Raw genomic sequence first — 23854 nt, 5'->3', positions numbered from 1 at the left:
TAACATGGTATTACCAGAGACAGTCTAGCAACTTCTCCAATTACTCTTTATGTGGCTTTTGGAGGTAATACTTTGTTCTTCTTGTAATTGTTCAAGAAAATGTGATCCCCATCACTTAGAGCCCATAATCCTGCACTCTGGAGCTGAGACATATTATTTCCTGTCTATGTTTTTAACTTTAACATACTGAATTATGAGAGGCCGGATACATCATGGGTGCTGGAATTGAAATCAGCATTACAAGTTTAACAATGTTATTTTTGACTTTCCAAAGACCTAACATGTTTTGTGTGCTTCACAAATTCAAGTACTGAAACAGTCACTACCTAGAGGCGTGTAAAGTCTAAATTCAAAGTGAGAATAAGTAAGGGTCATAGAGAGATGAGAAAGGAAAAGGGGAAGTAAATAGAGAAGGGTGGCAATGGTAACAATGATCAACAACTGCAATAAATTATACAAACTTCAGAATAGCTGCATAACTTCTTATTCCTTTTTCCATTTCCTCCTACCTGACTCTTAGTAAGAGATCTGAAATGAGTTTTTAGAAGGGATCTGAATGAGGCAAAGGGAGGTAGTTGGGGGAATAGATTTGGAGATTTGTCTTAGAAGGAGAGGGAGGGGATATCAAGACTAGTGTCACTGGCAAATCAGAAAGGGCAGATAAAATATGGGCTCATCTAGACTATGTGGAATGGTCTTCCGATCACACTTTTGAAAGCTCTAGTTTAGACGCGGCTTTTTCGGCAAACCTTCCTGTGACAGGGCGCCTGCCCTGCACTGGCCCTTTAAGACCAAGACTCAGGCCCTGAGCCAGGGCTGGGAACAGAGACCCCAGCTGAAGCTGTTAGGCTAGTGAGAGCCCAGCTGGCAGCTATACCGAGAAGCCCGGGTGGCTTGGAGAGCATAGCTGAAGCCGTTAGGGCGAGTGAGAGCCCAACTGACAGCTATATATATAGAAGCACAGTGCTTAGGAGGGGGAAGCCAGTGAAGGGCTGACTGTGGAAGAAGCAGGCACTCCCCGGAGGGAGACCCACTGGGGATAGCCAGCAAGGGCTGGGAGAAGGCCAGCTAAGACTTCCCTGGCTAAGGGCCGGAGGCAAGGCCCAGGGTTTGGAGGTGGATCACAGCTGGCTTAGGTAAGCGAGGCTGTGGAGATAATCCCAATGTCAATGATGAGCAACCTGCACGGACTGTAACTTTCCCTGAGAGGGGCTAGATGAGGACAGTCAGCGGGCACTGAGGCACAGTGGGGCACCTGCACCCTGACACTTCCCCTTTGTTGAAAAGCCATGTAAACCTCATTTTTTGAGGAGGAGTGGCTTTTCAACAAAGGGGGGGGGGGAGATTCGCCGAAAAAGCTGTGTCTAAACTACGTTCACTTTCAAAAGCTCTGCTTTCGAAAGTGCAATCTGAAGAAGATATGCAAATTCCTATGGAATTTGCATATTCTCTTTCAACCATTTTGCGTAGTCTAGATGAGCCCTATGAGAGGAAATCAGGTCTAAGACCTTTAAGGAAGGGATCAGCATTTAAATCTTTAAAGTTTAAAGATCTTACAAATTGTAACCCTTTTGCCAGGTGAAGTCAGCAGCAATCAGGGCTTGGTTACAGATCTAGGGATTCCTTTTTAACACTATAATAACTGAAAACTCAGCAATGTCCAAAGTATTAAATGATTTTTGATTCATTTTCAACAAAAAAAGTTAGCAGTGGTTGTGGATGGCCAACCTAGTGAACATCGCTGTAGAATCTGAGGCTCAAATAGGAAAAGAACAAATTAAAAAGTACTTTGACCAGTTAGATGTCTTCAAGGCAACAGGACCTGATAAAAATACACCCTAGAATACTTAAAGAAATAGCTGAAGACATCTCTCAGACTTTGTGACTCTTTGAGAACTCATGGAAGATCCCAGAGGACAGGAAAAAAGCAAATATATTACCTATGTATAAAAACAGGAATACGGACAACGTAGGAAATTATAGATTGGTCACCTTAACTTCAGCACTGGAAAAGAACAAACAGTCAAACAATAATTAAGCACCTAGAAGAAAATAAGGTGCTAAATAATGGTGAGCATGGATTTGTTAATAACAAATCATGTCCAATCAATTTAATATCCTTCTCTGACAGGATCACAAGTTTGATGGAGAGGGTGGGAAGCACTAGTTGTGATATATCTTCACTTGAATAAGTCTAGCTACTGTCTTACATGACTTTTTCATAGACCAATTAGAGAAATATTCCAGCATTGGTTGGAAAAACATATGCAGAAAATAGATATCAATGGTTAACAATCAAGCTGTATTCCATCCTGACACCAAGTGGAATCCTAAGATTGGAGTTAGGTGCCAGTGCTCCCCGCACATTGTATGGGGAGAGTTAAGAGCCTAAGCAAGAGATTCACAGAAGTCAGAAAACTGAGGGGGTAGTCATTTAAAATGACCAGTAGGAAATGACAAGAAGGGCAGGGCCTAATCCCTGTCCCTCAAAAGCAGAAGTGTAACTCCAGGCCAAAGAGAAACATTTCCCTTTGTTTGGGATGCTCAGCTATGAAAGCCAGGAAAGTTCCTGGAATTAGGCACCTAAGCCAGGTCAGCCACTTCCCAGGTAGTTCAGGACCTAGCAGACAGAAACCAGTGAGATACAGAGACTACATCATAGTCAATGATCCATGCACCTGTAACATAGCACTCTTGTTTTCAAATCCCTACTCAGCCTGATTTAGCTCAGGGGTTTGAACCCATATCTCCCATGTGCCCTGTGAGTAATACTTTAAGCACTGGACTGGGATCCATGCCAGTCATCACCTCACTGTCATGACCTCCTCAGCTCTGGCTGTTTATGCAGGTTACATGTATGCTGAACATTCCTACTGGATTGGCCCACACTGGAGAGATAGCTGGGGGGAATCCTGCTTTGGCTCAGGCATGATCAAGGATACTGAGCAGGTCAGACTTAGGCATCTTTATGCATGTCCGCTTACAGAGACATAGGCGCCCAGGTCATTTAAATGTCTATTGGATTGGGCAGAAATAGAGTAGGGATTCTGTGAATATGAGAGACACTTAAGTATTGTATTAGGAAAGTAAGTACCTAGCTCACTTTATGAATCTAGGCCTTGATAGCAATGCTTACAGACATCTCGGATAGATCAGACAGACAGATACTTTACCCACCCAGAGATGTGCTTTGGGCATAGGACAGAAGACCAGAAATGAATATCTTCTGTCAGCAAGCAAGGATTCAGATGAAGCATTTTAAAGTTCAATGCATATTAAAATTAGCAACTGTGTGTTCCTCTGACTTTATCTTCAAGATACTAGTTTGATTATTATAGAGATAGGTTTCATTTTCCAGATATTTTTCTACTTGTCTTCTTTGTTAAGTTGCTAACCCTGGAGCACTTTTCCCATTAATCAAAATCACTCATATTGGCAGGATTGTAAGAAAAAGATTTGAAGTAATGATTGCAGTGTATTAATAAAAATATGCAAAGTCATGAGTTAAGAAATATTCAAATGTAAACATGAGAGATTCTTATCTTAATAAACACTGACAATAGTCTTAGAATACTGATGTGCTTGCATTTTTAAATGTCATGGTCCTAATCCGAGAGAGGTTTTTTTTTTGTATCTTGGAAATTTAGTGACTTTTGTCTGAAGTAGGGGGGATGAAATATTTATTTCCCCAATTCTTCTGTGCTTCACAAAAAATTGTAACAGATTTTTAGTTCATCCAGCAAAAACAAATCCAGGTGAGGTAAAAAGAGGAAAAAGGGAAAATTTCCAAATATTTTTACTAATATCCCATATTGTTTTTCTTTTTTACTTTCTTTCTATATCTACAGGCTCTGGTAGTACAGGGCATCATTATAAATAGATATTTTGGTTTTCCTCTCCTGGTTTCCCAGATAAGAGGCAACAATTAGCAGTTGGGATATTTTGGGGCCATTTTTTTGAGCAATAATAAGTAGTCAATGGCAAATTAGAATGTGTTGATCAAGACTGTAATTTTGCTTCATCCACTGAGTAATATAGTGGCATCACCAACAGGATGTAGACGTTCATTATTTACTGAAACTGTCACAAGCAACTTTTCAGACATTAATATTTCAGAAGGCGATGAAGCCAATCCAACATGTCAAGCCAATCCTGGAAGAATCAAGGGAAGGAGGCACACAAACCCATAGGTTCTGAAATGTATAAAAGCCTAAGACAAACAAGTGTTGTAGAACATTATTGATTAGAAAAACTCCCTCAATAGTGCATACTTAGTGTTTCAGCTTGTGACTGTCACCTGATGTGCTGAAATACCACTTAGCATTCTTTCCTGCCCTGCTGGACACTCCTCATCTCTGTCCTGCTGAACCTTTACAACCTTAACACAGACACAGAGCTAGGATCACAGGCCTCTGAAGTATAATACAAACTTAGCTCAGCTCAGCTAAAGGGAAGGCTCAGTCAAAAGGACTTGTCACAGCACCCAAATGTACAGCCTTAGTGGGACCTGAACCCTAGATAAATCCTTCGGTATAAACCCAGTCTGTATAAAGTCTTATACAAAGTAAACATATGTTCACCCTCTTTCTCAGGGTAAAGAGAGATCTACAAAGATTCCTCGCTCCTCTCCCCAGGTATCAATTACTTACACTGAGTTTATTAAGAAATAAAAGTATTTGTATTAAGTGTGAAAGTGGCCATAAGAGATAGCAGGCAGAACAATGTAGGTTACTAAACAAAAGCACGCAGAACAATGTAGGTTACTAAACAAAATAAAACAGAATACGTAAAGTCTTACACTAACTGTTGTTCTAATAATCACCTTCACAGACTAGACTCATTTCCAGTCTGTGCTCAGTCATTACCCTCTGCTCAATGTCACCTGTTTCTAATAGTCATCTTGGGTGATAAGCATGACTAGCAGTTGCCCCTAGTGTTTGACTTCCCACCTTTATATAGATTTTGCCAAAGGTGGGAATCCTTTGTGTTCATTTTAAACATTTTCTCCCTTTCAATGGAAAAGTACAGCTTCCAGCATCAGGTGACTGGCCAAATGTCTTCTTAGGACCAACCATAGCCCTTCCTCCCAGGCTTAGAGGCAAAACAAGTCCAGGTGCAATGCATTATTTTGTTGTCAATGTACTGGCAAGCTCCTGAAGTACCATTAATGGCTCTCACTTAGCAAGACTATTTTCTTAACTCAGGTTTATACTGTGTTATTAAACATCAAATTCAGGCAGGATACATGCACACTGAGGGTATGTCTACACTAGAAAGTTAGTTCGAACTAACGGACGTTAGTTCGAACTAACTTTCCTATGCGCTACACTAGCGCTCCGCTAGTTCGAATTTGAATCGAACTAGCGGAGCGCTTAGTTCGAACTAGGTAAACCTCATTTTACGAGGACTAACGCCTAGTTCGAACTAGCTAGTTCGAACTAAGGGCTGTGTAGCCCTTTAGTTCGAACTAGTGGGAGGCTAGCCCTCCCCAGGTTTCCCTGGTGGCCACTCTGGCCAACACCAGGGAAACTCTATGCCCCCCTCCCGGCCCCGGACCCCTTAAAGGGGCACGGGCTGGCTACGGTGCCCGTGCCAGGTGCAAGCCTGCCAGCACCCAGCTAGCAGACCCTGCACCTGGCACGGCACAGAGCCACCCACCCGATGCCCCCCAGCCCACCCCCTCTTGCCGGGACCAGGCTGGCGGCTCCCGGGAGCTTGCCCTGGACCGCAAGAGGCGGGCACCTTCCTGGGCTAGTGCGGACATCGTGGACCTCGTCCACGATCTCCGCACTAGGCACAGGAAAGTGGCCGTCTAGGGCAGGAGAGCTGCCAGCCTGGCCACCCAGGACCAGGTGTGCATGAAAATCAAGGGGGTCCACTGAGACCCCCGACCCTGAGCCCTGAGCTTACAATGGCCGTCCTGGGTCAGACCAAAGGTCCATCTAGCCCAGTAGCCTGTCTGCCCACAGCGGCCAACCCTAGGGACCCTGGAGGGGATGGACCGAAGACAATGACCAAGCCATTTGTCTCGTGCCATCCCTCTCCAGCCTTCCACAAACTTTGGGCAGGGACACCACTCCTACCCTCTGGCTAATAGGACTCCATGGACCCAACCTCCATGACTTGATCTCACTTCCCTTTAAACTCTGTTCTAGTTGTAGCCTTCACAGCCTCCTGCAGCAAGGAGTTCCACAGGTTAACTATTTGCTTTGTCAAGAACAACTTTCTCTTACTAGTTTGAAGCCTGCTACCCATTCCTTTCCTTTGGTGTCCTCTAGTCCTTCTTTATGGGAACTCAGGAAGAACTTTTCTGAATGCACCCTCTCCATCCAACCCCTGCTTTTAGAGACCTCTATCCTGTCCCCCCTCCGTCTCCTCTTTTCTAAGCTGAACAGTCCCAGTCTCTGTAGCCTCTCTTCATCTGGGACCTGTTCCCAACCCCTGATCATGTTAGTTGCCCTCCCCTCTCCCAGCCTTTCTCTTCCCCTCTCCCACCTCCTTTTCCCAGTCTCCCCCAGTTTTTTTCAATAAAGACAGAGTCAATGTTGGAAGAAACGTTATCTTTATTTTGTACATCAATAAGAAGGGGGGCTAGGGAAGGGCAAGTGGAAGGAGGTGAGGGAGGAATGGGGCACGAGCCCCCGATGGGGAGGACTGGGCTGGCTCTGCGGGCTTCTGGGGGTGGAAGCTCTCCTGCAGCCCCCCAATTACTCCCTCTCCCCAGATGGCAGCCTGCGGCAAGTGCAGCCGGGCTGATGGCCGAGTGGTGTGATGTGCCCAGTGTGGGCACTCCAAGCCAGAACTTCTTTGCAAGCGGGGCACCCCTTAGAACTGTGTGTCCGGGGTGGGGGTCGGGACCCTTTAAGCGCAGCCCTCGGCTAGCCTGAGACAGCATCTCCATGCTCTAAGTCCTCCTTTTATGCCCTGCCGGCACTGCTTCCAGCCATCCTTAAGCCCTGTTCAGAGTCCACTCAATGTGGACTTACTAGTTCGAACTAGCAAAACGCTAGTTCGAACTAGTTTTTAGTTCTAGACGCGTTAGTTCGAACTAGCTTAGTTCGAATTAACTAATTCGAACTAAGTTAGTTCGAACTAGCGCTGTAGTGTAGACGTACCCAAATAGAATATACACACTCAGAAGATTACAAGTGTTTCAATGAGTGCCTTACATGAGGCATTTTGCATAAAGCATACATACATTATTTATAGGGCTCTTAAAGGATTAAAAAATTAATCATGATTAATCATGAGATTGACATTATATTCACGATTAATTCAGTGTTAATTACACTATGAAACAATAACAGAATACCTCTGCCCAGGCACACATAGGCTCCCACACCTGTCACCCTGGGCCCCATGGGTTCTTCAACCTTCCCCAAGGGCTTGACTTGTATAGAAAGCAGGGCCAGGGCCAAGTCCTGACACAAATTAACATCATCCTGGGTGGCCATTGCTGTCCTGGTGCTCAGTTCTGCAGGCTACGCTGGCAGGCTATGCTACCAGCAGCATAGAAACCAGGGCATAGTGTATTGCCACCTTTACCTCTATGCTGCTGCTGCAGCTTAGGATGCCTAACAAGCAGCCTTTTGCTCAAGGCAAGGTCTGTCATGCGCAGAACATGAACCACCTGTTTGGGGAGGCTAGCCCCAAGCCCTAGCCCTTCTGCCTGAGGTCCCATCCCTCCTGCCTCTGCTAGAGCCCAGAGCCCCTCCATTGTGGCTTCCGCCTGGCTGCCCAACCACTCCCAGTCCCAAAGTGCTGGGTAGGCCCCAGCATTCCTCACCTCACAGTGCTGGGTGGTGCAAGCACTGGCACCAGTGGCCCCAAATCTTGGGCTGCAAGCCACCCTGCCCTAGCCCTAGCCCTAGCCCTGGTCACAGGGAATAACTGGAAGTAGGTGGGAATCTGGAATGAAGCATGGGCTGGGCCATCCCAGGCTATTTGGGGAGGCTCAGTCTCCCCCAGCCTGTAATACCTGTCACCCCTAGCCTCTGTGCTGCATCTTGCCAGAACCCATAGCCCTCCCGCAGCCTTCTGGCCATGCCTGGCTCACTGGGACCCCAATTCAGATTCTGTTTTGATGTGAAATTATGTCCGCGTACTGAAGGATGGGGAGAAGTGAGCGTGTATGTGGGAGGAGAGAGCTGTCTCTTTGGCACAGTACTCAGAAGGGGTGTTGGCAGCTGTCATAACCTTGAGGGTTGGGCAGCAGCCTGGGGACTAAGGGGTTAACTATGTCCCTATACCTAGCCAGGTATCTGCTCAGCCAATAGAAATGCAGATAGGGATTTCAAACTGAGACAAAGGATTTTTTGGTTTTTCCCTGGCCAGTTGACTTTCCAGATATTGAGGGAGACAGACAACATGTCTCTCTCCAAGAAAAGACTCTTCACCATGGCTGTGTCTAGACTGGCAACTTGCCAGCTGTCTACACTGGCCACTTGAATTTGCGCAAGAACACTGACGATCTAATGTATGATTGTCAGTGTTCTTGCGCAAATACAATGACTCTCCCGCTCGGGAAAAAGCCCTCTTGCACAAATGCTTTTGCGCAAGAGGGCCAGTGTAGACAACTGAGAACCGTTTTGCGCAAAAAAGCCCCGATGGCGAAAATGGCGATCGGGGCTTTTTTGCGCAAAACTGTGTCTAGAATGGCCACAGATGCTTTTACCGAAAAGCACCCGTGCCAATCTAGACGTTCTTTTCTGCAAATGCTTTTAACAGAAAAACTTTTCCGTTAAAAGTATTTGCAGAAAATCATGCTAGTCTAGACGTAGCCCATCTGTAAGTAGGGTAAAGTTTAGATAAATCCATTAGGTTTTATTGTTTTATGGTTTGGGAATGGGAATCTAATGTCTGTGCATTTAAAAATGGATTTTCCTCTTCTTTGTAACTAAGTTTTTGGCCTATGGGAGTCCTCCATGACTATATTAATTGGTGACATTTCCATCTACTCATTATACTTATAAGAGGAGTATTGTAGTGATAATAAATGTTCTTCCTTTTTTATTAACCTGGTATTGGTTAATTTTTGTGTCCTGGTTTTACTTTAGGGCTGAAATTTCCCAAGTGATCTCTTCCCTTGTTTTTCTTACCATTACTTGGGTGGTGGCAGTGGATTTTTATCCCCAAAATCTAAGTTTTTAAGATTTTGGGGGGAAGCTTTAAACCAAAGCCTGGAAAGATAAAGTTTGGGGGTACTTTTGCAGGTCCCCACTTCTGCATTCACCATGCCGGAATGGGGAATCAGTCTTGACAGCAGCACTTACTTCTAATCCACAGCTCAGGAGCAGACAGGTTTCCCTTGTTTCCCCGACACCAGCTCAGCAGTGACGGGGTACATGAGTGTGTGTATGAGAGGAACTTTCCCATTTCATTCCCCGCCGACAAGTCCCTGCTTTGTGCAGCAGACATGTTTGGAGTCCCCCTGCCTCTGAAGCATGCAATGGTATTCCCCTGAGCATGACACCCCTTAGGCTGGCCCTGTCCTGCAGGGAGGGGATGGTGCTGGTGGTGCAGGGCTGGGCTCCTCCCTTACCATGGAAGATGTCCCAAATTGCCCACAGGCTACAGGACGGGGTCATGATGGATTAATGGCCACAGCCAGAGCTTCCCTTTCCTCCTGGCTGCCATTGAGTTACATCCTCAGAGGTGTCTGATTAACGCCTTTAAAAAAACCCATTAATTTGTTTTCAGCTAATTGCATATATTATGCAGCTATTAATTGGCAGGCCTAGTGTTAACAGATGCATCCATTTGAAGGAGGAGAGATTTGTCTGATCGTTTACTGTTGTGTCACCGACAATAATGAATAGATCTGATGACCAGAAGTCAGAGCATAACAACTGCAAAAAATTGTTAACCATAAAATAGAAAACAAACAGCTTCAAGGCATTTCTGATTTTCATGCAGAGCTAACTTTCATGCAGAGCTAACCGGCTTTTCTCTATTTAAAAAAAATGTCACAGCACCATGCTGTTTTAAAATATTCTGGTTGCAAATGATCAGAGTATTCAAAGGTGTGAATTGTTTTCTGAAAGTAGAAAGTGCCATACAGGTACCTTAGGTATTTTCAATATGAAGTTCATGATAAGTGGATGATAAGCGACATAAACTTTTTGAAAATTACATGTTGAAAATTAGTCTGTGTGCTTTTTCATTAAAATATATGTTGTTTTAATATAGAGCAATACAGAATGTTCTCCTATACACTTCAATATGCCAGTTGTAAAATAGAGCTTGTTTCATGGAAAACTCTGTTGCCCCTCTAAATCCCATGAATTATTTCATTTCATGTTAGAGATTACATAACATCTCTGTGATTACAGCGATTACTCATACAGGAAAGCAACACTGGGAATGTTTTTTCCAACCATTTTTAATGTGATTTAGCTTCTTGAAACAGAATGGAGAGCCAACAACTATGATTATCTGAGGTTCTGTGAATTCAAGAGTCATATTTTGGGAATCAGCGATCTAGAAAATAATAACTATAGGCCAGTCAATTAGTTAACGCTAGCTTATATTTAACTTAAAAACTAAGAGCATTAATTTTATTACTATATTTTCCACTGGATAGAAGAGTTATACACATGTAAAGGGTCTTAGTATGCATTTAAATCTGTACCAGAGCTGAAATTATATATTTTACAGTTGGACAGAACTTAAGATGCCTGCAAAAAATCAAAATGTTATCTACTTAGTTGTGTATTGCAATTTGTAACTTCTTTCCAATCTCCCTAAGGGTATGTCTACACTACAGCGCTAATTCGAACTAACTTATTTCGAATTAGCTAATTTAAAATAAGCTAATTCGAAATACCGCATCTAGACCCAAAAACTAATTCGAATTAGCATTTTGCTAATTCGAAATAGCGTGTCCACATTGAGTGGACCCTGAATCGAAGGTAAGGCTGGCCAGAACCAGTGCCAAAAGGGCATCAGGGTTGGACTCAGTGTGTGGGGCTGCTGTCTCAGGCTAGCCGAAGGCTGTGCTTAAAGTGACTCGACCACCCATCCCAGACAGACAGTTCTCAGGTTTCTCTGCTTGCTTGTCCACCTCCCTGAGGGACAGCAAAGCATTCGTGTCTCAGAGTGCTCTGCTTGCCCTCACTCGGGACACCACGGCACTCTGCAACATGGAACCAGAACTGTCCCTGAGCATACCGGTGAGTCTTGTGGGGTCATTGCCATCGGCCCGGCTGCACTGTCTGTAGGCTGCCATCCAGAAGGTCCATCGAGGGGATGTCAGGATCCAGGGAGCCCTGCAGGAGAGCTTCCACCCTGAGGAGCACTAACAGTCTCCCTGGTCTGCCTCACTGGGGGCTTGTGCCCCATTCCCCCCTCTTGTCCTTCCACTTACCGTTCCCTAGACCCCCTTCCTGATGTCAAATATAAGACATGTATTTTCAAAAAAACCAACTCTCTTTATTCAATACAACTGGGGAGGGGGAATGAATCTGTGGGGAGACTGGGGAAAGGAGGTGGGAGAGGGTAGGAGAGAGGGTGAGAGAGGGGAGGGGGAAAACTGGGAGGAGGGAGCTGAAAGGGGGAAGCAAGGGGAAGAAGGGGGAGGGGAAGCTCAGGGATCGGGGGGGGGGGGTCTCACTGGGCCAACCGCCTCCCAGCACAGCGTGGGAGGGGGCCTCGGTGTCCCCAGGGAGATGGGGTGGAGGGTACGGAGGTTGAGGTGGGGGTGTGTGGAGATTGAGGAGGAGAGTGTGGAGGCTGAGGAGGAAGAGGTGGGGGCGGCAGTTGTTGGGGGGGCAGCAGGCACAGGACTGGCACAGGGCACCATGCTCTGCAGCAGGGTCTGCAGGTGACAGTTCCTCGCTCGGTCCTCCGCAAGCTCCTCCCGGTGGACCTGCAAGTCTTCCTGCATCCAGGCCTCAACGGTGCAGTGTAGGGCTCGAAGGGCCCCCAGATGCTGGTCCCAGTACTCCTGGTGTGTGTTAGTGGTCCGGAGCAGGCTGTGGGTGCGGGAGCATGTCCCGGGCGGGGTGGTACGCCCTGCATGAGCAGCTGGTGCAGCTGTAGAGAAAGAAGAGAAGTGGTCAGTTCTCCCTGGGGACACAGTGGATGATGCCCAGCCCCACCCGACCCCCCTCCCGTGACGTGAGGGCGACCGTACCCTGCACCGTCAGAGCTGCTGTGCTTGCACAGAGGCCATGGTCAGGATGTCTGGCTCTCCCCAGGACTGGGAGCTTCCCCAAGACCACACCCATGTCCCTGTGCAGGGAGGGAATCCCGGGAGCACCTACCATCCTGTGTGGGGCTGGAGACAGAGAGCAGAGCCCATGGAGTGGGCAACAGAGCCAGGCAGATGAGCTGGTGGAGGCCTGGCCTCTGCGTTCTCCCAAGGCAGCAGCCAGGAGGAGAGCCCTGGGAGAGCCCGGAAGTCTAATCTCCCCTGGTCCAGCAAATTCCATTGTTCAGGACCACTCCATGCCTGAGGGTTCTGCAGCAGGAAGGTTCAACTTGTAGTTTTAAAATAAACATAAAAGGGACACTGAGTGTTAAGGTTAAAAAGCCTCACAATCAATCCAAGTGGGCAAAAGTCACATGCACATTTTGTTTTGAAAAGTCTATACATTTCTGTATGCATGTGTGTACAGTAATTACTCATTTAACACGTGCCCGCTTAACACGTTTTTGCAATAGCACGATTTTTTTTTAGGGAACATTTTTCGAATAACATGACTGTCTCCGAAATAACACGAAAATAATCAATTGGCGGATTACTTCACGCAGCAGTATAAGTTGGTGAAAACAGTGGTAATACACGCGAGCGGATGAATACACATGGTCACAGAACGCCTCCACTCACTCACGTGTTTATCTTTGTGTTTAACAAACTGCAGCGACTTGTGTTGCTAGTTATCTTGTGTTGCTACATATCTAATGTTGACGTTAACGACACAGCACCGACAAAAAATTGACTTTGCCACCACCATCTGAAACACAAACCCCACCTTTTCCATTATTTTTAATGGAAAAATTGACCCCGCATTTCCACTTAGCGCGAAGATTTTCAGAAACGCATCAAGGCTACATCTAGATTGCATCCCTTTTTTGTAAAAGGGATGAAAATTAGACGTATCGCAATTGCTAATGAAGCGGGGATTTAAAACGGAGCTTCGTCGGAAAAAAGCGCCAGTCTAGACTCGGATCTTTTGGAAAATAAAGCCTTTTCCGAAAGATTCCTTATCCCTTATTTTAAGAGGGATAAGGGATCTTTCGGAAAAGGCTTTATTTTCCGAAAGATCTGCATCTACACTGGCGCTTTTTTCCGGCAAAGCTCCGTGCCGAAAAAAAGCGGCAGCCATTTTTATGCTAATGAAGTGGGGGAGATTTAAATCCCCGCTTCATTAGCAATTGCAATACATCTAATCTGCATCCCTTTTACGAAAAAGGGATGCAATCTAGACGTAGCCCTATAGTGCTAAATGAGGAATTACTGTATTCAATCAAGTAATGTATATTTTTCTTGTATATGATGAGTACCTCTAGCTTACCAAGAACAGGTACAAAATTCAGTAGTTTAAAGTCATCGGTGTTTCCTGTGATATTTCTTTAATTTGCAAGGACTCACTTTCTATGACTCTGAATTTCACTTTGTATTTGGGATTTGATCTAACAAATATCCAAGCTAAAGTCACAAGGACAGAGCCTCCATTTTGCTACTTTGGATTCAGGCCAGCATAGTTTTGCTGACTTTGCTGAAGCAGAGCAGAAAGTCAGGCTCACTGAATTTGGCCTGGTTTCCATGCCATGTTTTCCTGATGCTTGCAGGTAATTCCAAATGCAGCCCAAGAGTCACCAGAACATTTTCAAACTGTAGGAAAATTGTTTCCAAATATCTTCTGCATGGATTTGTTTCTGTCAATCATTGGTCTATTGCATTAAAAATGAAAATTTCATAGATTGTTGAATAATGTATTTTTAATATTTTCCCTATAAATTATTGAATAAATTATTTGCAAAATATGATGATTATAAACAGAATGTGGACAGGTCTGAGAGATGCAAACAAAGGCCTTTCTTCTGTAGCTGCAGAGGGCATTTTGGTAGGAGAACAAGTACAAATATGGGGAGGGGAAAGGGATATATTCCATGGAGGCTGGATGGGAGGCATGCAAACAGTGTGCTTCTACTGTATAAAACTGCGTTCTGCACAAGTCTCATGCAACAATGAGTAGAAGTTGTGGAGGTGCGACACTGAAGGTTGACTGGGGCTAGAAGATCTTCAAATCCTTTCCTGAGAAGATGGCATAAAGGTTCATAGAAGCTACTTCAGCTTCTACGCTTGAGTAACTGCCACAGCTTGTCTGTACAACTTCTTCCCACCCCAAATTCCTCCCCATTCTGCTGCTGCCCTTATCACTCAGGCTGGGATTTGGAGACAGGATTTACCACATTATGCATTTCTTGGTGACTCAGGCTATGTCTAGACTACGCTGACCTATCAGAAAAAGGTATGCATATTGCGCTATGCAATTTGCGTACCTGTTTCTGATCGTTTTTTCGGAAGAGGTTTTTCCAAAATTTGGCCCATCTACACAGAGCCAAATTTTGGAAAAGTCTCCTTTTTCAGAACAGCCCTTCTTCCTCGTGGGCGGAGGAAGACAGGGCTTTTCAAAGAGCACATCTGCTTTTCTGTAAAAATAAGCAGAAGAGCAGACACATTCCCTGGACACGGTGGAGTTTTTCCGAACAGGAGCAGCTAACAGGGAGAGGGAGTTCTACAGGTAAAAGAGGAGTAAATACGGGACCCTTGTGGTAAGTGGCTGTCTGTAGTGTGTGTGTGTGTGGTGGGGGCGGGGGGAGTTATTTGCTGTGTGCTGAGCTTGTGTTTGGTTTGTTTGTTTGTTTGTTTGAAGGAGCTTCTAAAAGGTTTGAAATCTAGAAGCCTCTGTTAATTCGCCGAGCCTCAGTCAGGGGGAGGGGCTACAAGGGCTTTATAAGCCTGTGAGTCAGCGATCAGGGAGCTTGCGAACAGGAGCAACTAACAGGGAGTTTGGAGAGGGAGTTTAGAGGGGGAGGTTAGAGGGTGCTAGTGACTTCTAACCTTCTTTAAACATAACTTTTATAATAATCTATATTCCAGACGTTTAATAAGAAGCCCAGTTTATACTTTAACTTATTTATAAGAAAAATGGAGACAGAAGCCCAGCAGCAGAGTGGGGGCTATCCTGTTCATTGCGTCAAGTGTAACATGTATGATTACCTGCTCTGTGGGCGGGTGGCGTATGTGTACGCACGTTGCAAGGATCTCCTGACCCTCAGAAACCGAGTTTGGGCTTTGGAGGTCACGGTGGCTGAACTGGAGGAGCTAAAGGAGGTAGAGAGCTATGTTGATGAGACTTTCCGGGACACTGTAGTACTGTCCCTCCTCCAGTCTGAGAGCCCCAGTGCTCTTAAAGAGGATGAAAGTCTCAAGAGAACAGAGCGTTCAATGGGAACAGAGGTAAACCATCCCGTAGTTGGGATCCTCCTTCCAGAGGATGTTGTGGTATCCTCTTGCACTGAGGATACCTCTGAGAGGAAGGGAAAGCCATTTGTTAGGAAGAGGCAGGTTTTAGTAGTGGGTGATTCGATCGTTAGAAACATAGATAGTTGGGTTTGTAATGACCGGGAGAACCGTATGGTTGCTTGCCTGCCTGGTGCGAAGGTTGCGGATCTCTCGAGGCATCTAGATAGACATGTGTAGTGCTGGGGAGGAGCCGGTGCTCGTGGTACATGTAGGTACCAATGATGTAGGGAAGGGTAGGAGACATGTCCTGGAGGCCAAATGTATTTTGCTAGGAAAGAGACTGAAATCCAAGACATCTATGGTGGCATTCTCGGAAATGCTTCCAGTTCCATGTGCAGGGCCAGGTATGCAGGCAGAGCTTCAGAGTCTCAATGCGTGGATGAGACGATGGTGTAGGGAAGAGGGGTTTGGATTTATTTGGAACTGGGGACACTTTTGGGATAGGAGGAGCCTATACAGGAAGAATGGGCTCCACCTAAACCAGGGTGGAACCAGACTGCTGGCAATAAACATTAAAAAGGCCATAGAGCAGTTTTTAAACTAAGAGATGGGGGAAAGCCGATTGGTGTGAAGATGCACATAAATCGGATGGAGACTTCTCTTAGAGGAGAATCCATTGATAGAGATTCTCTAAGCTGTAGACAGAAAGAGAGGAGGGGAGAGGACAAACCATGGGCCAGAGCAGACAAACAACCGCGTATAAAGGAATCAAATGCATCAGGAAAGACCAGACAAATAAGCAGTGGCAAATTTTTAAAGTGCTTCTACACAAATGCTAGGAGTCTGACTAATAAGATGGGTGAACTAGAGAACCTCGTATTAAAGGAGGAGATTGACACAATAGGCATCACTGAAACCTGGTGATATGAGGAAAATCTGTGGGACACAATCATACCGGGATATAAAATATATTGAAAGGATACAGCAGGCTGGGTAGGTGGTGGAGTGTCACTGTATGTGAAAGATAATGTAGAATCAAATGAAATAAAAATATTAAATGAATCAATATGTTCAACAGAATTGCTATGGATAGTAATTCCATGCTCCAATAAGAAGTTAGCAGTAGGGATATATTACCGACCACCTGACCAGGACAGCGATACTGACATTGAAATGCTGAGGGAGATTAGAGAGGCTACCAAAATAAAGAACTCTATAATAATGGTGGATTTTAATTATCCCCATATTGACTGGATACATGTCACCTCAGGAAGAGAAGCAGAGATAAAATTTCATAATGGCTTAAATGACTGCTTCTTGGAGCAGCTGGTACAGGAACCCACAAGGGGAGAGGCAATTCTCGATTTAGTCCTGAGTGGAGCACAGGTACAGGAGATAACCGTTATAGGACCGCTTGGGAATAGTGACCATAATATAATAACATTTAACATTCCTGTGGTGGAAAGAACACCTTAGCAGTCCAGCACCCTGGCATTTAATTTCAAAAAGGGGAATTACACAAAAATGAGGTTAGTTAAACAGAAATTAAAAGGCACAATGAGTAGAGCCAAATCCCTGCAAGCTGCATGGAAACTTTTTAAAGACACCATAGTAGAGGCCCAACTTAAATGTATACCCCAAATTAAAAAACATAGCAAGAGACCTAAAAAAGAGTCACTGTGGCTTAACCACCGTATAAAAGAAGCAGTGAGGGACAAAAAGGCATCTTTTAAGAAGTGGAAGTCCAATCCTAGTGAGATAAATAGAAAGGAACATAAACACTGTCAAATCAAGTGTAAAAATGTAATACGAAAAGCAAAAAAAGATTTTGAGGAACAGCTAGCCAAAAACTCAAAAAGAAATAACAAAATGTTTTTTAAGTACATTAAAAGCAGGAAGCCTGCTAAAAAACCTGTGGGTCCCTTAAATGATCTAGATATAAAAGGAGCAATCAAGGATGATAAAGTCATTGTGGATAAACTAAATGATTTCTTTGCTTCAGTCTTCACGGCTGAGGACGTTAGAGAGATTCCCAAATCTGCACCGTTCTTTGTGGGTGATGAATCTGAGGAACTGTCCCGGATTGAAGTGTCATTAGAGGAAGTTTTGGAACAAATAGAAAAACTTAATGTTAACAAATCTCTGGGACCAGATGGCATTCATCCAAGGGTTCTAAAAGAACTCAAATGGGAAATTGTTGAACTGTTATCTGTGGTTTGTAACCTATCCTTTAAATCGGATTCCGTACCTGATGACTGGAAGGTAGCCAATGTGACACCAATATTTAAAAAGGGCTCTAGATGCGATCCTGGCAATTATAGACCTGTAAGTCTAACTTCAGTACGGGGCAAATTAGTCGAAACAATCGTAGAGAATAAAATTGTGAGGCATGTAGAAGAACATAATTTGTTGGACAAAAGTCAACATGGTTTCTGTAAAGGGAAATCATGTCTTACTAATCTTTTAGAGTTCTTTGAAGGGGTTAATAAACATGCAGACAAGGGGGATCCAGTAAATATAGTATACTTAGATTTTCAGAAAGCCTTTGCCAACGTCCCTCACCAAAGGCTCTTGTGTAAATTACATTGCCATGGGATAAGAGGGAAGGTCCTTTCTTGGATTGAGAACTGGTTAAAAGACAGGAAACAAAGGGTAGGAATAAATGGTAAATTTTCAGAATGGAGAAGGGTAACGAGTGTTGTCCCCCAAGGGTCAGTCCTGGGACCAGTCCTTTTCAACTTATTCATAAATGATCTGGAGAAAGGGGTAAGCAGTGAGGTGGTAAAGTTTGTGGATTATACCAAACTGTTTAGGATAGTCAAGACAGAAGCAGACTGTGAGGTATCCAAAAAGATCTCACCAAACGGAGTGATTGGGCAACAAAATGGCAAATGAAATTTAATGTGGATAAGTGTAAAGTAATGCACGTTGGGAAAAATAACCCCAACTATACGTACAGAATGATGGGGGCTAATTTGGCTATGACAAATCAGGAAAGAGATCTTGGAGTTATCGTGGATAGTTCTCTGAAAACTTCCACACACTGTTCAGCGGTGGTCAAAAAGGCAAATAGGATGCTAGGAATTATTAAGAAAGGAATAGAAAATAAGACACAGAATATCTTACTGCCCCTGTATAAAACTATGGTACGCCCACATCTTGAATACTGTCTACAGATGTGGTCTCAGAAAAGGGCAACTAAAATGATTAGAGGTTTGGAATGGGTCCCATATAAAGAGAGGTTAAAGCAACAGGGACTTTTCAGTTTAGAAAAGAGGAGACTGAGTGGGGATATAATAGAGGTATATAAAATCTTGAGTGGTGTGGAGAGGGCAAATAAAGAAAAGTTATTTATTAGTTCCCATAATAGAAGAACTAGAGGACACCAAATGAAATTAATGTGTAGCAGGTTTAAAACTAATAAAAGAAAGTTCTTCTTCACACAGCGTGTAGTCAGCCTGTGGAACTCCTTGCCAGAGGAGGCTGTGAAGGCTAGGACTATAACAGAGTTTAAAGAGAAGCTAGATAAATTCATGGAGGTTAGGTCCATAAAAGGCTATTAGCCAGGGGACAGAAATGGTGTTCCTGGCCTCTCTTTGTCAGAGGCTGGAGAAGGATGGCACGAGACAAATCGCTTGATCACTGTCTTCGGTCCTCCCTCTATTGGTCACTGGCGGCTGGCCACTGTCGGCAGACAGGCTACTGGGCTAGATGGACCTTTGGTCTGACCCAGTACGGCCGTTCATATGTTCTTATGGGATACCCGGAGGTATCCGGGAAAAATCCCGTATTCTAAACATAGCCTCAGTGGTTCTATTTTCTCTTTCTCTATTATCCTTTTTCTTCCAGCTTCTTTTACATTTTGTTTCATTGTTCACAAATAACACATTTCATTTTCTCTGTGCACTTTAATATTTATTGCTTGCTGGATTTTTTTAAAACTATATTCACTAGCCACATGTTTAGGAGCCTTAATTTGAAAACTGAAGACTATCCAAAACTTTTGCAATACCTTGTAACAAGCTCTCCTTTTTTTGGTCAAACAATCAAATAGCCTTTGTATAGCTTTGTTCATGACAGAGTATCACAGGATGATTCACTACGGATTATAGTTTTTAGAATGCATGGATACAACCTACATTTAGTCATCTTTGTCTGTGGGAGGACTTTGCCCAAGTTATCTCTTCCCTTCAGCGTTCTCCATTAAGAATAAGATCAGCTGGAGATCTGCAGTCCTGGATTATTATTATTTTTTTTTGTCATTCTGATTACTTTCGGCTGGTCACTGCAAAGGCTTTCTTTTCTTAATGTCCATTCCTCAGGAAGAGGTGCATCCAATTTCACATCCTATTGATTTACAATAAAGATCCTAGCATTTCAAACTAGAACCCCATTCACCCTTCTTTAATTTCAGTGGCTGTCATGGTGTGGCAATGGTAAAGAATCACAGAGTCACTTTCTTTTAATAATGAACACAGAAAAAGGGAAACCAATGTTGTCTATTAAAGCTATTTTTGTGTCTCTGTTATTAAAATGTAGATCTATCCCAAACCTCTCTTCTCTGACTTTTTGCGACAAATTTAAAGAAACAAAATATCCATATATGCTTTTGACAGTAATTTGCTTTTTTTTTCTAGTCATTCGTCTGTACATTATATATGTTTTATCTTTTGCTTCACTGTTTGAAGACTGAAGCACCTATACTTATTTATTTCAGATTGCTTTCATCCTGTATTATGCCTCATATTTTTATGACCTAAATTATACTGTGCCAGAGTGTATCGTTCATTGTTATTTTTCTCTTCGGCTGCTGGTTTAGGATCTGTAAACTGGGGAAACCTTGGGTTTGATATTACATTTCTAGTAACTGAAATATATTATTTATAATTCATTCTTTCAGTGAACCTTGTAGCACCATTCTATCAATCCTTTTCCAGCTTGAAATGTAAGTTATGCAGATAGTGCAAGAAAAATCAAAAGATTTCCCAGGATATCTGACCCACTAATGATTGTGTCATGTGTCACATGACGACATCCAGAGTTTACATAGTGAGGCTGTGGGTTACATGTACCTTAATGCCATACCATTGGTTATTCATTAAGCAAGCCCCTTTGGATTGCCTGAAATGCCTTAGTTGAATATGTGGGCAACTGGTTGGTTATCCTGGAATTTTGTTGGAGCTTTGAATCGATCTTGGAGAGGTAATAATTTGGGGACAAGTAATGGATAAGGCAGATTATGGCATTTTAGAAAAAAATAAAATTTCTCCTTGCTGAGCCACAAAGATGTTGCCCAAAGTATCATTCCTAGAACCATTAGGCTACTCTATTTATTTTCTCTAAAGTAACTGTAGGGCTACATCTACATTGGCATCCCTTTCCGGAAAAGGGATGCTAATGAGACAAGTCGGAATTGCAAATCCGCGGGGGATTTAAATGTCCCCCGCGGCATTTGCATTTACATGGCTGCTGCTTTTTTCCGGCTTGGGGATAAGCCGGAGAAAAGCACCAGTCTAGATGCGATTCTCTGAAAAATAAGCCCTTTTCTGGAGGATTTCTTATTCTTACTTCAAGTTTATCCCCAAGCCGGAAAAAAGCGGCAGCCATGTAAATGCAAATGCAGCAGGGGGATATTTAAATCCCCCACGGATTTGCAATTCCGACTCGTCTCATTAGTATCCCTTTTCCGGAAAGGGATGCCAATGTAGACGTAGCCTAGATGTGTATGTGCAGTCTTGTTGCATGTAGGACTTGGCTGCTATGAAAGTGGTTAGATCATGGTTTGGCTTGTTTAATAGCCTCTGTGCCAAAGTCTGGTGAAGGGTTTGGGGAATTCTGTCCCTCTGCTACATGAAGCAGTAATCCCATTAGATATAAAATATATCACGGTGTGGCAAATATTGCTTTATGTGAGTTTAAAATTGCTATTCACAAGTATTTGAGATTGCAACCTTAAATTTGCCATTATGGGAACTTTCACAAGACTAAAATTAAATTGGACAAACATTCACAGAATCAAACACAAAAGGGGCTCAAGCGTGGCTGAGTGTTTAAGAATCCGAGTGATTTTTCAGGGAAGTTTCTTTAGCAGCATTCAAATAAATCTTTTAAAGACTCAATGTGACAGAGGCAACAGAATGATCTTGGATAAAATAGCCAGTAGTTAGTAAAATATTGTCACTAAAGAAACAACATAAACAGCCAGCGAGATGAAGGACTGCAAATTACTGAAATACTCTAAACATGGTTCTTTGAGTTAAGGAGCAGCACACAAATGATTATACAGGTTGAACCTCTCTAGTCTGGTATTCTCTGGTGTGGTAACATCCGTGGTCCAGCATGATTTTAGTTAACCGGATGTCCACTTAGCATGAGCATGGCCAAGTTTCCTACAGTCCCATAATGTTTATTTACAGCCAACAGTCCTGGCCCTCAGTGTTCTGTGCTGTTATTAAGCTCTAATTTACCCCTAAAAGTTGTCTAAGAGCCCAGTAAGCAGTGAAAGTGTTGGTAATGCCGCTAGACAATATTGATCTCCCGTGGTTTGTGCAAATTCTCTGGTTCGGCATTGGTGTGGTTCTGAGGGTGCCACACCAGAGAGGTTCAACCTATACCTAATAATGAAAGTGATGATTTTGCACCAAATTTATTCTCAGTGAGCCTGAGGCCATGTCTACCCTTGGAGAACAATAGTAGCATTCCTGCAGTTCCATAGTTAAGCTGACAATACCCCCGTAATGTAGATGTTGCTTATAGCAAAGGACAATTTTTTCAATCACTGTGGCAACACAACGTCTCTGAGCAATGATTGTTGGATTGATGGAAGAATGCTTCCATGAACCTTGCTGCACCTATATTGGGTGTTAGGTTGGCATAGATATAGCACTCAACTGAGTGGATTTTTCATACCCTCAGAGCATTATGATGACCTAAATTTTAAGTGTAGACTAGGCCTGACTCTGCAGTCCTCACTCTGCAGCCCTTGCAAATACTCACTCTCAACAGGAATTGTGCCAAGGTCCACTGCTTGGGTTTTTGCATTCATATCCACTTTCTTTCTGTTGCTGTTGGGAAATGGCTCTCTAAAGAGTAGGAAACAAAACTTATGAAGGCAAAAATTTTTGCTGATATAGTTTGCATGACACCACAGGGGAATGAAGCTGACTGGTTTAAAAATAATTTTAGTGCATATCGGCTCAGGGTAATAAAGTAATGAGAGTCTTGTTTTTCATCTTTCTTTCCTTGCCCTCCCCATGTTGCCATGAAATGCCACTGGCAGGAAAAATGGAAGGTACTTTAGAATATGTCATCTGCACTCTGCTCTTCTGATAAATTTGTTCAAGCAAATATGATAGGCCATAAAAATAGATATTTTGAGCCAGGTCTATCTGGTAAAAGTAATTCTTTCTTCTTTTCCTATAGCTAGCTGTCAGAACATTTTATTATCTTGACTAGAAAACAAGTGAAACTGAACTTGATAATGTCTGATTCACTCCACCCCCTTTTTAGAGCACATACTATGGCACAGTATTTTTTGTCTGACATATATTTCAGAATTGCATCCCTATGGGGTTTTTTTAAGCTTCCGATGATTTTGAATGGCAGCCTATGCAATACTAGTAATGGAGAAACTTCACCCTCTTGGATAACACTTCTTTAAAGGGTTATATACTTTTGTAAAGGTTAACGTAGAAAGCAATTTGAACCATGAGGAGTACAAATGGGTAAATGATGACCTGTCAAATTGCTCAGCAGCACAAGAGCTAACTACTAACTCCCCTCACCACAAACACACTACTATAGCCAATCCTCTGCAATAAGATCACTTTGGTCTTGCCCAGGACACCTCACCAAACCAATAAATATTGATTTTTAGATGTGAGTAATTCACAGATGAGAGACATCAGCAACAAGTCTCTTGGATGCAAATGAAGAAACAAACCTTCAATGATTTTGGACCTATCTAGAATCTTAAGCAAAATCAGACAATATATTGATTACAGAAACAATGCCTATACTAGTTAAATGAACCCCACAGAAACCCAATTAGCAAACAACAAAGCAAAGACCAAATGTGCACAGAATTAAGGCTGAAGAGCAATAACTGAATCAATCTTTCCTGAAAAGTAAGAAGTGGAGATGGAAAATGTAATCCTATTCTGTGTAATATATTGAATTTCTAGGTTTTGTACTTTTATCTGAACAGCTAGCTCCAATGCATAGCTGTACAGTCTAAATGCACTTCAGAAATATTACTCAAGCCCACCTTATGTCCTACAAATAGGGTAATTTTGATTATTTAATATAAAAGAATTTCAACATTTCATAAAGCAAGAAGCTAATAAAAGAAAGCTTTGCAAATATGTTTTAAAAAGCGCT

General features: G+C 43.3%; 1 long non-coding RNA gene across 1 annotated transcript; it reads right to left on the bottom strand.

Annotated features, from left to right (window-relative positions):
* Positions 1-11578: 11578 nt before the first annotated feature.
* LOC102448955 (uncharacterized) lies at positions 11579-22686 on the bottom strand. Its single transcript, XR_331715.4, has 3 exons — positions 22472-22686; positions 12264-12479; positions 11579-12033 (listed from the first exon to the last, which is right to left on the bottom strand). It is a non-coding gene; the product is annotated as an uncharacterized LOC102448955 (long non-coding RNA).
* Positions 22687-23854: the final 1168 nt, after the last annotated feature.

This window comes from Pelodiscus sinensis, chromosome 1 (assembly GCF_049634645.1).
Source record: "Pelodiscus sinensis isolate JC-2024 chromosome 1, ASM4963464v1, whole genome shotgun sequence".
Classification (NCBI taxonomy): Eukaryota; Metazoa; Chordata; order Testudines; family Trionychidae; genus Pelodiscus; species Pelodiscus sinensis.
Note: the sequence above shows the minus strand (reverse complement) of the source record. Positions and strands in the feature narration are given on the sequence as shown.